Genomic DNA, 16,527 nt, shown 5'->3' with positions numbered 1-16,527 from the left:
TTATACGGAACGGTATGGCACTTAGCGAGAGGGAACAATATCTCCGTGACGAAAGCGAGAATATCGCGTTCGCTGCGATCTTATTGAGGCTCGATAAAATCGGTAATCGGAGAATGGCGATAGTATCGCGTATCGATACGACGACGTAGGCGGAAAATTTTATTTTTTTCGCCCGCCGGCGGCGCGGCGTGCGTACGAATTATCGCCGAGAGGTGCGTGAAATTTCTGAACACGCAACCAGCATGCCGCATCTCCTATTTCGTGCGAGCGACGCATTACCGTGCCCGAACGTAAATCGTCAAAATTTCTTAATCTTCCGTACGTTATAGATCCGGTTCGTATGCAATGTTACACGAGCGCGTTTATCAGGGATAGAGTAAATGATGATGGTTGATGGTACGTTTCGCGATCTAAAATACAAGTCTTGATCATGACTTGAGTAAAAACTACGCAGTACAAATTCCAAATATTACTTAAATATCACCAAAGTACGTATTGAACATTAAATTATAAAGAATGTTATTTACTATATTTTTTATTACTTGAGGATTTTAAATATTGCGTCGATTATGATTATAAAAACTGTATTAAAATGTATAATGTATATATATGCATATGTACATATAAAATATATACTATATAATAAATATGTTATATATTATATACATAATATATGTATATAAATTTTGATATATAAAAATTACTACGCTTTACTATATCTTGCTTTTCCACTAATCGGTTTGTAACCAATTAATTCTTGCTTGATTACACAATCAAGGAAATCATAAATTGGTTTTTTCTTCGTCCCCTCCCAACCTCTAAATTTTAAAATTTATTTATTCGAATATTATCCGATTAAAAATTAGGTCGTTGAAAGTATCACGGATATGACATGCAGAGAAAGGGTGCGTTCATAAGCAAAAAAAAGTACGTCGAGGGTAAGAAAGTGCTACGTAACGCGAAATCTACAGCAATTAGTTCGTCACGCCGTGTTATCGTTACACGACCTGTAAAGAGCACTGTGAGGTTACACTGACATTAATCTTTTTCAGTTTTATGACAGCCAATCGGTGTTACATCTATCATATTCTAATTGATGTGTTAACGAGAAAAGTAAACAGAATTATTTTTATTTCTTATTAACATTTTAACGAGATTTTCTAGAAGCAGAGAAAGTGAAAAAATAACTCATATACGTTAATATCAAACACACACACACACACACACACACACACACACACACACACACACACACACACACACACACACACACACACACACACACACACACACACACACACACACACACACACACACAGAGATACGCAAGTGACTTTCGAAATTGTATTTATTTGCGGTGGGGATAAATGTATGATGAATATATTTATCTATGAGTTTTTACTATTTGTGAGAATAATATTAAATAATAATACACGGAATGGCAATAAAAATGATTTATCTATGATTAAAGTGCAGCAGAAATTTGTTTCTTGACGTAATTTGATCACGTCTTCCACAACGGAAGGCTTAAAGAAAAATTAAAGGTGATGTCTTACACAGCTTTCGCTTCCCACGATTTTGCTTCCGTAGGACATTGTACGGGACTTCGATTGAAATTGCCGGGCCGAGATGAAGGGTTAATGAAATCGGACGAGACGTCGCGATCGGCCTGGACAAAAATTGCGCCCTGACCGAAATTACAGTGATTATACGCACCGCGGTTTTGCCCCTCGGGGGAGGACTCCGGCGTGCAGCACCCTTTCACCGTCCCTCAGAAGGGAACTCGCCCCCTCCCTCCGCCCCTCCGTCCCTTCTACAAACTGGTAGAGTGATACAGAACTCATTGAGAGCTCGGCTGAACGACCGATTATAAGCGGCAAACGCGGGCGGCGATGGCGGATGGGTCGGTCCGCTCAACGATTACCGTAACGCCGCGCTCGTAAAACAGATGCGCGTGCTCGGCGTCCATTATGACGTAATCCGCCGCTTCTTATAATTTATCGCCGGCGAGAGAGTGAACGGGCGAGCGGGCTGGGGATAAATATCGTTCGAAATTTCAGTTAAGCGGCCGCATTAATTTGCGGAGCGACTATTAGCTCGTCGAACTTGCCGATTCCGCCTCGCAGTTTTCAACGAGGGCCGGGGATTAAACGCCGCGCGTGCCACCTCTCGTCTCGTCTGGTTCTTTCGCTTTATGGTACTTCCGTCGCGTTCCCAAATTTATGACGCGAGAACGATTCAACTGGTGGCTTTCGTGAAACGGCAGGTTTCCGCGCGTAATGCAACCGATCCGAACGAGCGTTCGCGTTTGCACGACTCGATCTATCCGCAGAGAACTTTAACGCTTAAAGAGTTTCACGAGCGACTTTATCAGCGATCGTACGAATCGGCGTCGATCGGCTAGGCGTGACTCACTCCACGAGAGATCTATCGCTTGTTCGCGCTCGTGGAAAGTATGAGAAATGCATTAGCTTGGGTATCACGCTGGTGAAACATTTCTGCGAAGTACCTGCTTGGCATTCTTAATTTGTGTCGTAATTTTCAATACATTTATTTTCAATTTTAATATGCATTTATTCAATTTAATATGCACAATCGGCTTTTTTCGCGATATAAAAGTATTAAAATTGATTGCAAAAGTATCTTTTATTTAATTGTAATTGAATTTACTTCATCAGAAATTTAATTTAATGTTCAATTGTATTAAAATGTTTAGAATAACTAAACTACATAAATTAATTATGTTTACGTAATAAAACTTGTGACAAACTGTTAATTTGATCTCAATTCGTTATAACAGCTGTGAAGTTGTGAGGACAAGTTTGACAAAATTGACCTCGTCAATAATTCTTAATAATAATAATAATTTTAATAATCGACCAATTATAATTTCAGAAACGGTTGGCGCAGTCGTGGTGTAGCACCCTAATTGCTACACAGTGACAACGCAGGATCCGAAGTTCAAATCTCTGTTCCGTCAATTTTTCCGTCGCCTAATTTCAGAAACGATTGCCTTCTTTTTATCGACAATAGAATTACCTAGTTCCCATACGAACCTTTTTATTTCATTCAACTGGAGCGTATTCGAACGTACTTGCAGCGAGATGTGCATTCATGACCTCCAGAAACGCGCATTTGCGAGCATTCCGTATAATCGGCGCGATCGGCGCTCATTCCAAAAACGGGGCGACTGGCTTAGGCACGACGATCGAGCCTATCGTCGCGTTTACAGCATCCGGGCCGAAAGTGCAGCATAAAGGCTGCAGCAAGCTCATCTGCATACCGTTTCGTCCCGCGTAACGACCCGCGTTCGTCTTCCGCGGGTACGCACCTGTATCGAGATAACGTACCGTAACGTACGACCGCAACGAATAAGGGCATTGAATCGAAGCCGATTCCCTTCGGCTCTGCTTTTCCTCCGTGCGCGCTCCAGATCTTACGACGAAGTCGCGCTGGCTCGCGAACTCGAAGGCGCGAATCAGTCTATAAATTTCGCGACCGGGAAGCCGCGCGCACCTGCGAGTCTGGTGAAGCGATCGGTAAACAGTGATAGCGACGGGACATTTCTCACGCGACAAACGTCAATTCTTTTCTGAGAATAACAGACTCAGTTCCATTTTTTAAATCCTAACTACGTCTCAAGAAAGATTATTGCGCGTTCTATTAAAAGATTCAATAACATTAGGAAGATAAAATTCTGACTTTTATTGCTTCTTCAATGTAACTTTTTCACACGCGTTGCGTCTTGTAATGATTAACGTTGTATTTTTTATTCTATTTGTTTCGTTACACAAACCTGCACACACCTGAACATAAAGTGGTAGCAATGTTAATTAACGGTCATTTCAATATAGCATATTTTCTAAGGACACATGTTTTCTCGATATGTTAAAATGTAATTATACGTTATATTGTAATCGTGTCCATACGATCGTATTCACGAGGAAAAAAAACTAGTATAATAAGTAGTTTTGATGAAATATTATCGAGTAATTTTCATTCGCGAATCATTTCCTACATTATCTTGGCAGCAAAAAGTTACATCATTTTCTACATGCCGTTGATGCCACGTGATGACATTGTCAACATACACGTGAATGTATAATTTAGAGTCACGCAATGTTCATTTATAGATGTAATAGTAAAGAAAAAAAATAAGGAGAAATAAAAAAGAATTGATAAAACAAATAAAATACTGTTTAAAATTTTAAATTTGATTTGTAAGAATTTATAAGGACATTTCAATTATATAAATAAGACACTTGAGCAGAAAGTACGACATAACGCGAGATATACCGAGATGTACGCAAAAACTCTTATAAGAAGCCGCACCCAGAGGGGGCATCCGCATTCGCACGAGCGAACTCATCCGTGGCGTCGCGTGGCACGAATGCAGATCGCGCAGTTTAAGTGACCGCGTTTTTTGCGTTTGTCGCTCATCGATCGTTAAGTATAACCTGCCGACACGGTCTATACATCACGTTTAAACGCGAAACCGCGTCAATTTGCGAGTAACGAGTCGCGCGATCACGCGTTGCGGACGGGCATAAATGGAAATAAAAGAGAGAGGGGAGGGTGTGAGGGGAAAGGCCCCAGTGAGAAGTAGGACCCCATGGAAAAGAAAGGAATACGTTTGCATGCCTCCATGTCGGTGGGGCCTGCGACGACGCCCCGAAGCGGTTCCGCTCGCCAGATGCGTGCGCGAGCCGGACACGCCGATGCGTTTTTCTACCTGAAGGGCGTCCAATTGAGCGCAACACATGGCGCTGCGGCTGCGGCGGTGGCGCGGGTCCCGGGCCTGCCTGGGCCCTCGCGCGCCGATTCGTCTCGTATCGTCGAGGAAACGAGCCGTCGTCGTCGGGCACCCGAATGCGCCACGCCACGCCACGCCACGCCACGCTTTTCATCGTCGGCAAACACGCTAGACAACGGCGTTTGTTGTTCGCCACCGGGCCCCACTTTGAGCGCACGTTACGGGCCCCCGCGTTCTGTAACGATGGCCCGGGGAATCTCCTCGGAATGTTGCCCGGCGCTCAAGTTTTCTGGATCATAAACCCGTTTAAGTACCGCCTATGAAGCACGGGGACTTCGATATATATATAAGCCCGTTCTAGGTATAGCACACTCGTGTGTGCGTTTATATCCTGTGCGAATATACACGTGTATTTGTCTTTGTACACGCTCTTGTGCCGGTCCACTTAACGATGGTCGACGTGCAATGAAAAAAAAAAAAAATACGCGATAGTTGCTAGTTATCGCAGCAAAATAAACGGTATTTCAATGACACGAAATAGGTGCTCGTACGAATGAGTCTGTACGTCGCCGATTACGTCAAGTGTAATCACGCGTTGCGCATGTCACTTTGTTGCGTATGAATAATTAATGGCAGGTATTTAACTATTCGCATTCGCATTGATGCTCAATGAGTATTTTATTTTATTTTTTATGCCTCGCTGCCTTCCGGTTCTTGTTATTGTTTTTTTTTTCAACGTGGGAGTTATTAAATGCGCACAAAAACGCAATAAAAAATGAAATCCTAATAATTAAGAACAATCTTCTATATTTGTACATTTACGATCTCTTGACTGCGATGATGTTTGAGATTAATATACCACAAAGTGTTGAAATATGTATCGATTAACGAGGTATATAAAAGTTAAAGTTAAAAAAAAGAAATATAATCTCAATTAATGAAAATGAGGGAACGATATCCGCAAACAATCGTAGAGATCAGACGGATCGTATAATCGGAGAGAGAGAGAGAGAGAGAAAGAAAAAGAGAATCGTCACTCCAGTCAGAAGAACGGCATAACAAAGAATAAATAATTAGCATGTGTGGTAGCTGCAGACCTGCGGTTTCGGCGTGCACGCGCCCTATCGCGCGGCTGTCGACATCTGACATGCGTTCTTTAATAAGAATATGGTGATTATGACAGGCAATATTGTGCCGAAAGGTGGATTTCGAAACTACCTTTCCCCTTCCACCCCGTTATCCATTCCTATTAAAATTTTTCCTCTATTTCGATAACAATTTTTTTTCCCGATAATAATGATTAAATGCCAGCTAAAACAGTTGGGAATTAATTAACAGCAACGAATCTGTAGCTTTCTCCTATTTAACGAAACTTGTAGTCAAACGTGCGGTTGATTTTTAATAATCGGCTCTTTCTCAGCAATAAAATATGAGATTATACTTTCGTAGGAAAAGGCCGATAATTTTTAACCGGTCGACCGTAACGCGATATCGCGTTTCTCATTCTTAATCGCGCTCCCATAATCTCCCGCTCTCGCGCGACCCGCTCTCGCGCGACCTAAAAGCCGCGGCTTAATTAAGTTCTGCTCGCGTGCCGCGACCGACTGGGAGAACCGCGTGCATTTTCAACTCAGCCTGTCGACGTAAACCAACAGAGAATGATACGCGCTAATTCTTTATCGCGTAGTAGCAGAGAGAGAAAGAGAACCCTTTTCTCGATTACATAATACCGTTTTCTTACACCGTCGATCGCGGTGAGACTTCGTAAATGTCATAAGCATCGTAGAATCGGGCGGGGAATATACACTTTTTCCCCCCTACGATTAATAGAGTACATTGATATCGTGGCGCACCTGCGTGTTTCCAACGCGGGATAAAAGAAAAAATCCGCGAAAGCACACTGTATTGTTAATATGCAAGCTATAGAATTGTTCGCCGGAGGGACAATGCTGCATTCGTTAGCAATACCTGCATAACATAACAAATTGTCGAGAACGGTTTCTCATGACTCGCTTTGAATCGCTCTCCATCGCGTCGACGAACAGAAAATGTCTCCTACTTTGAGGAGATATATCTAATGTTAGACAAGAAATATGTCTTTTTTACTAATTAATAAAATTGTAATGAATAAAATGTTTAATTAATTAAATTATAATTTGCTAGCCATAAAATGCCAAGATACGTTCTGCGATATGTCATCCTGATTTTTAAATTGTCGATACATCATTTTTTTTTATAAGATCCGTGGATCAGGTCTACAATATAATGTATTTGATATCTTTGAACTTCCAAATTTCGACTTGGGGATCCCAATTAAATTGTACAGGGAATATAAAGTAGTAGTATACGTGTATATTCCTATCATCGTAACACGAGGATCGTGAGACGCAGATCTGAGTGTAGCCACTAGCAATCCATAAATATCTATAGTCAAAGGTCTGAACGAAGGTAATGCAACGTTGCAAAATAAACAGCAATTTGTGTGCGTGAATATTTGTCTGTTATGAAACATCTTTAGTTGACATTTACTGTCACGTGCTTATTATCCTTTATCCGCGCATCTCTGTGACATGCTCGACGCTTTGATTGGCTTTGATTAGCATTACGTTTCATTAGTAATTGCTCCCAGCGACGTAAGTATTGTAGATAGATGCGCCGCTATGTTCAGCGAGATTACGGCTATGCAGCTCGGGGCATAGTTTGACGACGGGAGATTCCTTATTGATAAGTATCAACTTAAAAAAATGAGAGAATACGATAATCGTATGTTTTTACCGGACTTGTAATATTATCGGCCCAAGTGAAACACAAAATTATTATAACGTCGTTCTTCTTTACGGCTTTACCACTCGAATATATACGCGAGCTCGAACGGGCAGCCTCATTATAATCGTGACGATACGTTACGACCTCGCGAGTACATTACAAAGAGACACTCTTGGAATAGCCGCTTATTGGCCGTCGCTACGTATTATAAGCACTGACACTGGGGGCTTGCGGGCGCTCGGCCATCGTAGGCATTATGATCGCCTGCCATTAAAGTAATTGACGCCGCTCATAGAAGATAGATACGCTTCTTGTTGACCGACCCCGACGACACCACTCAACGTCGCTTCAATGAGCGTCCAAGTCTTGACCTCAGAGTGTACGCTCAAACGATCGATTAAACGCCGCCGCCGCCGCCGCCGCCGCCGTCGCTGCGAGCCGCAATTTGCATTAGAACGCCGTTCCCCGGCTCTTTCGTAATTCCGAGAGCCGATCTCTTTTCTCTTCCGCCATTCAACGACACCCATTCATCATCGTTCCGCACTGGCCGAGGTCGAACGCTGCAATTACGTGATCGATGATCGCCGTGAATCGATAATATCGGTTTACCCGCGACGCACGAAATCGACAGCGTCACGGGCGTGTCGACGCCGAAACACGTGTCCTTTCCGTGAGAACATGGAATAGAATTCGCCTGGGATAGGCCTCTGCCTATATCTTTCACCGCTCGGCGCGCCGAGATCACTTCTTGAATCTCTCGCTTTCTTTTTGCTGTAATAGATCCTTACGAGCGCCCCGGTAAATTCGAGCGCGATCTCCATAACGAGGGTCCGATTATTGCGCCGTTAAACGCGCGCTTTTCTCCTTCTCTCTGTCACGGTAAACGTTTTAATTCGACTGCTGCACGCAGAAACCGTTCCAGCGTAGGCATCGTCACGCCGATTACGCTACGAAAGCACCAAGGATGCTCGAAAACGGCATTCGGTCAGCGCCGCCGCTGACTTTACGACCGCTGACACCTACCGCGACCCGCAATAGCGCGCCGACTATGCAGCGGCCGGCGGCGGCGCGCGTGCACGTTTGCACCAGGGTGTTACGGCCGCGAATATTAAAGTAATTGATGCCTCCATAAAGCAGCGAGCAGCGGCACGTCTTCGATGTCCCTGCGACCCTGGGCGCTTTAAAGTCGTGTTCACATAACTCCGCGCGCGTGCTCCATCTTGACCCCAGGCTCGGCGATGTATCCTATCGGCTACATCTCTGTTGCTCGATGTCCGGGAATTTATAATTCCTCACGTCCGCAGCTCGCTCTTCAAATGCGTTTTTAAGTCGCCGAGATTGGCGACCGGCAATTACTGTGCAAGTTATACATATTTATTGTTTATTACACAGCGCGCTATAACATGTATAATATTTTATCAAGTTTTTAATTAACTAAGCACGATTCAGAAGCTTACGATTCAGAAGCTTGATGTTTAAACGTACTCTAAATGATAGTTTTCGATTGAAGATAATGAGATTTATTTTTCTGGACGACCGAGTGAAAATTATTTCATTGACGTAAAAGCACGTAAAATGCATTATAATTGATGATGAAAATATCAATTTTATCTGGATAGATTTCTCCATCTTCTTACTGTCTTCTGCGATACTGTCTTCTGCGATCGAGCTACAACGTGCGTGTGTATTGTGAAATTTGCGGATGATTTTGCGCGCGATCGTCTTTAACTTTGCGGCATGCAGTCACTCCCTGTCTCGTATATTTTCTGGATAGATACGTGGCCCATGTCACCGTTTTTCTCTCATGTCTTTTTTTTCTTTCTCACTCTTCCTTTCGGTAATACTCGTGACTAACCGTTCGATGGGGGTTCTTCGGCAACCGGTTCTACGCGCGACATTCTTCGCTACCAAAAAACTCTTTAATGTGTAGTCACGCACGTACATCTCGGTACGTTACGCAATCGTATTTTGTACCAGAGGTAAAAAGAAAAGAATCTCACGCGCGTAATGTTCTACATGTAGCGTATGGTGAAAGGCAACGTTTGTAACACCTTAAAATCTCATCACTCTTAACATGTGAAAATATTAAATTACTTAAAAAATGAAATATCGTGCAGCGTATGGTTAAGATGAATCCCCTGGTCTTCTCGACTGGATCTTTGGCGCAAAGTGCATAACGCGGGCACCGGCTTTTACGCGATGCACCGGCGCGGCGTGGCGCGATTTAAAGACCGTCTCGGTCGCGTAGGCGGCTGCCTTGCCTCGGTAAACCGAGCTTTACGGCTCGCACGGTGCCGTCCATCGTGAGATCGTATTAGAGCGCCGCGTCGGCGTCGGCTTTGGGTTTAGTTCGAGCAGGGGGTGTCCAGGGGAACAACGGTGCACCGATACAAGAGAACGAGACAGCGGGATGGGAGCCTGACGGTGGTCAGGGTAGACAGAGACAGGGGGAGAGGAAGGGGAATGAAAAGGGGGAGATGTAGTAGAAGGGCACATGGAAGGAACAGCGTGTAACGATGTATCAAGCTGTTGCGCCCCCGGCGTGTCCGGCAATGGTGGATCGTCGCTTTGAGCTGGACCGCGGCCGCCCCGGCTCTGCATCATGCCTTTACACGCTCCCAATGCCCAAACGAGGGACGATAATGCCCTCGCTCTCGTCTTGTTCCCGCGCATAGACACTATTAATTTCGTATCCCCCTGCCTGGTGCACGAGCCGCGCCGCTGGATTCATCCGATTGACTCGTTCGGCCGCATCGCCGTTGGATACCACGCGTATTACTTTTTCAATAACCCGCAACATGAACAATCGACGTTATCGTGAACTCGCGACTTGAAAGCAGAAGAGACGAAATATTGTGCGCGCGAAATTACTCGCCATTCTACCTGAAGCTGATTTTATTCAAAGATGTCAATCTCGTAACATCTTATATAACATGGATTTCAACTTATTTGTTTATAAAATTTGGTTCTAAAATTTACATAATAAAATTAACAATGTAATAATTATATTAAATATACCGAATATAAGATATTTTCTCAAATATTACATTATTTTGAGAAAACAAACAAAGAGAGATAAAATTGTCACTGTTATGCGTGTTTAATATACGTTATTTTTCTCTATCAATATTTGATCATTTTGAGGAAAGTAAACGCTTTCGGGAACAATGTACAATTTTTGGATTCTTCCTGAGCCATATTCCTGTGTCACGATGGCGAACGTCGTCGGGCACAATGGCGAGCGAAAGTGGGCCTTAAATGGCTCAACAATAGATTGAATCCAGCCCAAGGGCGAAATGTACGGCTTTCTATTGCAATCCCGGCCATTATATTAGCGTCGCGTGAATAGGCCGTGTAATATATCCACGCGTCAGTCGAAACCGTCATTTTCACGAGTGTCACGGCACACAAAACCGAAGTACCGGATGTATAATGACACGTTGACAGGTGCGTATGGCTCGACGGTCGATCGATGGTTGTGGACACGCAAGAGCGTAGCCATAGCACGCGACACACGTGTGCGCACGTACATGCGTGCGTACGTAGTATATAGATATAGAGATCGGCTGTGCGTACGGCGATGCGTGCGAGGAAACGCGTGTACGTTTCGCACGTGCCTGCCGTGCATCGTTCCGCTTGGAAAGCTCCTCTCCACCGGCAACGGGGTTCTTCGCTCCACGATCGGCCGGCCTCCGCACTCGTACCCGCGTGTCCCCCTAACTCATGTATTTACATTCCTCTATTACGGTAATACGACAGAATCAACAACTGTTACCGGTAGTTTAATATTTCAATGCGAAAGCCATGCTGCGTGTTTTTTTTTCTCGCACGCGAAACGTGGCGACCCTCCTTTTCCATCGCAATGACTTCCCGCAAAGTCAATTCGTCGGTTGCTTTCTTTTTGTCTGGCAAATGTAATCGAGCGTTCTCTCTGTGAGAAAAACTGCAACAAGAGTTACTTTTTCGAAGGAGTTTCTTTGGGAAGGTTTCGTCTATAATATCAGGGAAAAAATACGTACAATATAAAATACGCGTGTACAAAATATCGCATCACTATAATATATGCTTGGTGGAAAATCAAATAACGTATCGAATCGAGCAACGCGCGCTCTCTCTCTCTCTCTCTCTCTACGAGGACATTCAAGACGGGATTATTTTCGTCAAGTTACGCGGACTTTTGGGATCGGTGGACGAGGAGGGGTAAGGTGGGTCGAGGAACGTAACACGACGCGGTCGTATCCGAACTCGAGGAGGAAGACTGCCAACCCTTGCCTAAGGGTAGAAGCCTCCCGAGGAAGGGGGAGGCAGGGTCCACGAGACGGAAACCCCGGGAAAGGGTATCTGTTGTCATGGTCCCTGATGCTCCATTATTGATTAAAGATGGCTGGTTTGCCGGCTGGCTGGCTGGCTAGATGGATGGCTGGCGCAGTCGTGACGCCATTTTAATATGCGCAATTATAATGTGTACCTAGAGCCTCAGGGGGACGAGAAGGGGAACAGAAGGGGCTGACGTACGGAAAGGTATCAGCGGGGTAGAACACGGCAAACCGTGAAGCGTGAGGTCCAAGGGGAGGGGGGGAGGGTAGAGGTTTGTCGAGGGTGGCGGGGAAATATACTCTTTGGGTGACCCTGCTCTCCGATAACTGGCCCGTCTTCTTTGTTTGCCCGAAATCAGAGGGGAACCGTGTAATTGAGGAGTTAATTAGGACGCGTTCGGCGCTTTAATTGGGTTCTCTTCTGCCGCGGCGTTCTTCCTGCGTTTGCGCTTCTCTCGCGGTCGTCTCTCAACAGGTAGTCAGCACTTGCACGATCGTGTCGCCTACATCTCACGAACGTGCAAGATTGATCACGCAGAGAATAATAATATGCATCAGCGCTTGACCAAACTGTCAAATTGCAAACTCGAAATTATTAAATTGGGAGCTAGTAAATTAGAAATTTAGCTTATTTGAGCACGTTGTAGGTGAAAAGGCCAGTTCCGCGAATTTTTTATATATCAATTATAAGTTTGCACGAAGATTAATGATCACAAAACGTCAAATCGCGAGTCGCAAACATTCGCCTGAGTAAAATGTATTTTGTTCTCGGTGCACGGTTATTTCCGCATGGAGAATTCCGACGTTCGTTAATACCTGCCGAATTGATTCAGCCGCCCTTGCCCGCGGAATCGACGAAACGGAGTTTTGAGGATAGTGCGCGCCTATTGAGATCACATTGGTTATCGGGAAACTCGATGAGATAACAATGAGGCCGGCTCGTTAGCGGCGGGGTTACAATGACGTCGCATCGATATTCGACAACATCGTTGCGCGGTGTTATTCATGATAGACCGCGGCCGCTTGTAATATCGCCATTAGAATGAGTTACGGGCGGATTTTCCACCATTGTGTCGTAAAATGACTCCCGCAATAATGGCCGAATTGCGGTGTACCGGTCACTGCTCGGCTCGGTAACGCGCGCGCCGCATTGTTGCAGCATCATAATTATTTCTTTCACAGAAATGCGGTACGCAAATAGCTGTGTACTCTCATGTAAAAAATAATTACTTTAAAACATTTTTGCAGATAAATAATTTTTCGTAATTAGGAAACTTTTTCGTTCTTTTTCGAATTTTTTAATTCTTCGTAATAACGACGAGGAGACAACTCTCGTCAAGATTGCAATAACGATCGCGGATTCGGATATCCGATATCACGTTCGTGGGCGTATACGCGGTGTACGCAATAACCCGGCGCGTACGTCGGGTAGGTAGATACACGCGGGCCCACAATGCCCGTAATAGAGGAATTAATGCGTGCTGCGTGTGGTCGCGTCGTGCCCCACAGGGGTTTCGCGAGATTCCCGATAGCATTGTCCCGCGCGCATAATTCGTGCGTGCAATTAATTGAGACCGGGGAACCGGCGGCTGACATCTTTAAAAACGGACGCAGGAGCGAGACGTCGCGAAGGATCGTCCTCGGTGTTCGTTACACAAGATGCATGCTCGTCGTACACGCCCACGCGGTATGTGCTTGCAATTAGTTATCGGATATACGTTCGAAGAGAGAAACGCAAATATCTTATCTTGCGTTAAATACATATCCTTGAGCCGCGGCTTTTTCACAAATTCGCTCCACGTTGCCTAACTTATTATTCGCTTTCTGTGTTTTTTACTGTTATTTTATAAATTTCATTCCACATGGAATGAAGGATTCCACCAGCGCCATTTCCCTCAACCGTTATGTCTAGATCGTAGTGTCGTATTTGTAAACGTATGCGTTTATCTTGAACTGCCTTGCGCGACATGCGTACTGCGACACGTATGGAACATCGCATAAAATAACAAATGAAGACACGTGCACGAGGGAGAAACGGGACAACGACTTTTCCCTACCGCGAATTGCCATTGCAATCATCGTTTCCTTACTTGCACCACGACATTAACGTATTTCTTATTTAAGGCGCTACGCGACGACGGCTAAGGGACGGTACGGTGTAATGCACCTTTAGTCGATAGGTCGAGAGGAGTCAGTCTTCGCGGCCCCTCCTTTCTTTCAGAAAAATGGCGACCTGCAATTACGCGTGTGGGGCGGACGCTTTAGAACACGACGCGTTTTCTCAGTTTAACGTTAAATGTGTATAATCAGTCGCCTGGAAAAATTTATTAGCGAGTAGTACAGCAAATTTCGAGTTCCGTGAAATATAGACAAAGAAAACATCCTTTATTCTTTGACGAAGAAGAAAAATAGAGAAAATAATCAGTTGTATTCTACAATCAAAGAAAATCCTCCCAGAAGAGGATATTCAAAATGGGAAGCAGAGGGGAACGAACGTAAGAGAAAATAATGAAAAGGAAAGATCTAGGGAACAAAAGCCGACTGCTTTACAGTGAATTACTTTATAGAATATATATCGTATATATACGCATAATTTATATAGGGGAGAGTTGTTGAATGCGTATTGGTCTACTAAATTGTATCTCATCAATATTTTATATTTTTTACTTACAATTAATATAAGAAAAATGAGCAATATAGAAAATTTAATTAAAGTTACATCTTGTTTTGTGTGTGCTAACACCTAAAAAAATCAGGTAAAAATTAGATATTAATTTTTGACCAATTTTAGTTAGTTGTAGCTCATAATAATATGATCATATAATTTTATACTGAATTTTTCTATTTTTATGAAAGAAGATTTATTAAAGAATATTTTATATTTATTGTATATATTGTATATATTTGCAATTATTATAAAGATAGAATCAATATTTTTATAAAATCAATCCAGCTTTCTAAACCTGTTAAGTTTCCTTCACTACAGATTTTATTAGACTGATACTAATATATATAAGACTGATGAATGATATTAGCAAAATTAATAACTGTTATGAGTAAAAATATGTCAATTACAAAAATGAATTCAAATCAGTTTTATTTCAACATTCTTATCTTTCCATCATAGTTATTTATTAATTATTAAATATTTGATCCTTCTTCGATAAATTTTGTTGATGAAATAAGTGTCGGTTTATGATTCTTTATATTTTTAATTATTTTAATTCGTAAATTTGATACTATTAAAGTCGATACGATTTAGTTGCCCAAGTCGCACCTGTTGCAAAAAGGCTTATAATAAATTAATTTACTATTGGTAAAGTTAAATATACATTGCAATAAGAAACCTGAAATATATCAAGCTACAATTTTTAACGTTTATTTACGTACAAATCAGTACCAAATGAAAAATGTAATAAAAAATAACTCGAGTGCATTTGGCAACTCTCCTCTACATGTATGCAAAGGTATTATCCGTTACTGAAAAAGATATAGAAATTTTCTACTTAATTACAATTTATAACCAGTATAAGATGCAATCGCCGTTGCATAAGTCTACATTTTCAACACTAGTTCTCGTTTCCGCCACTCGTGTTAGTGCGAAATCGGTCGAGTGTTTTTCGCGAGGACTTCTCTACGACGAGCAAAACCCTGACGACTCACCGCGCGGAGAGACGAATATTTACTCCGATCGTGATTCGCATAGGTGACCAAGTGCGCTCGACACTCTGGCGCTTAAGAATTCTCTTATACGCCTGCTGCAAGTTGCATTGTGCGATAGTAATTACAATGTTTCGTAGCGAGACGCGTCAACCTGTCTATTTCCAGCGTCTTTTCCCGCGAGCGACTGCGCTTGAATGCGGATCCGCGGAGAGACGTTGGCGTAATCGCGCGTCGAACCGACTTACGTACATATGTGAGAATAAAACATGTTTGCGTATTTGTCGCGGCGTTTATTCAGAGAAATTCATCGTCGAGTAACACCGCGGTATCTTGGCGCATTGAGTGCTACGACGATTTTATCACGATCGGTATCAACGTTGTTTCATCCCTGTGTATATATAAGCTTCAGCTAAATTGTATTTAATTACGTGCACGGCCAATAAAGAATCAATTGAACAAGATAACGAATATATCTGTCAGAAATCGTATTCACTCGGCACATGTATAATTTGATGTAGTTTCTATAGTTTTGGGGAGATATCAGAATCTGCGTAGTATCCAATATAATGATAATTAGCTTTCAGAATTAAAATGATCTATTAATTAACCTTTTGGAGGCTGATAATATGCTGTTAGGTCTACTTTTAATTGTCAATCTCAAATTATTGTTGTTAAAATAAATTTAGCATTTATTTCTTTTTATACGAGTTATGTTATTTTGATTCCTTGAAACTAATTAGTGCCTTTCAATCGATATAAATAAAATAATTAATTTTTCTAGACTCAGCGTTAATAACTATAATGCAGATCTTGACGTCGATTAAAATCGAAACTCAGTTCTGGAATTTTAGTTTCCAGATATTGTTGTGAAATGTTTGAAAAAATAACAATAAAAAAGATGTTGTACGTGGTTCAGATATGTAAAAAAAGATCATAAAATTCTTGATTTTCAATAATTAAAATCCGGAGTATTAAAAGACCCGCGATGAAGTGGTAATGGGGGGAAAAAAGTGGAATGAGCGACAAACG

At 42.8% G+C, this 16,527-nt stretch overlaps 2 protein-coding genes across 5 annotated transcripts in view; one reads left to right on the top strand and one right to left on the bottom strand.

Annotated features, from left to right (window-relative positions):
- The window catches only part of LOC105207784 (mucin-19), a 247,762-nt gene that overhangs the window by 2,218 nt on the left and 229,017 nt on the right, over positions 1-16,527 (top strand). The window lies entirely within an intron of this gene.
- LOC105207568 overlaps positions 1-16,527 on the bottom strand; it is a 96,341-nt gene that overhangs the window by 63,000 nt on the left and 16,814 nt on the right. The window lies entirely within an intron of this gene.

Source organism: Solenopsis invicta, chromosome 14, assembly GCF_016802725.1.
Source record: "Solenopsis invicta isolate M01_SB chromosome 14, UNIL_Sinv_3.0, whole genome shotgun sequence".
NCBI lineage: Eukaryota > Metazoa > Arthropoda > Insecta > Hymenoptera > Formicidae > Solenopsis > Solenopsis invicta.
The sequence above is the reverse complement of the archived record's forward strand: the minus strand, read 5'-3'. Positions and strand labels throughout refer to the sequence as shown.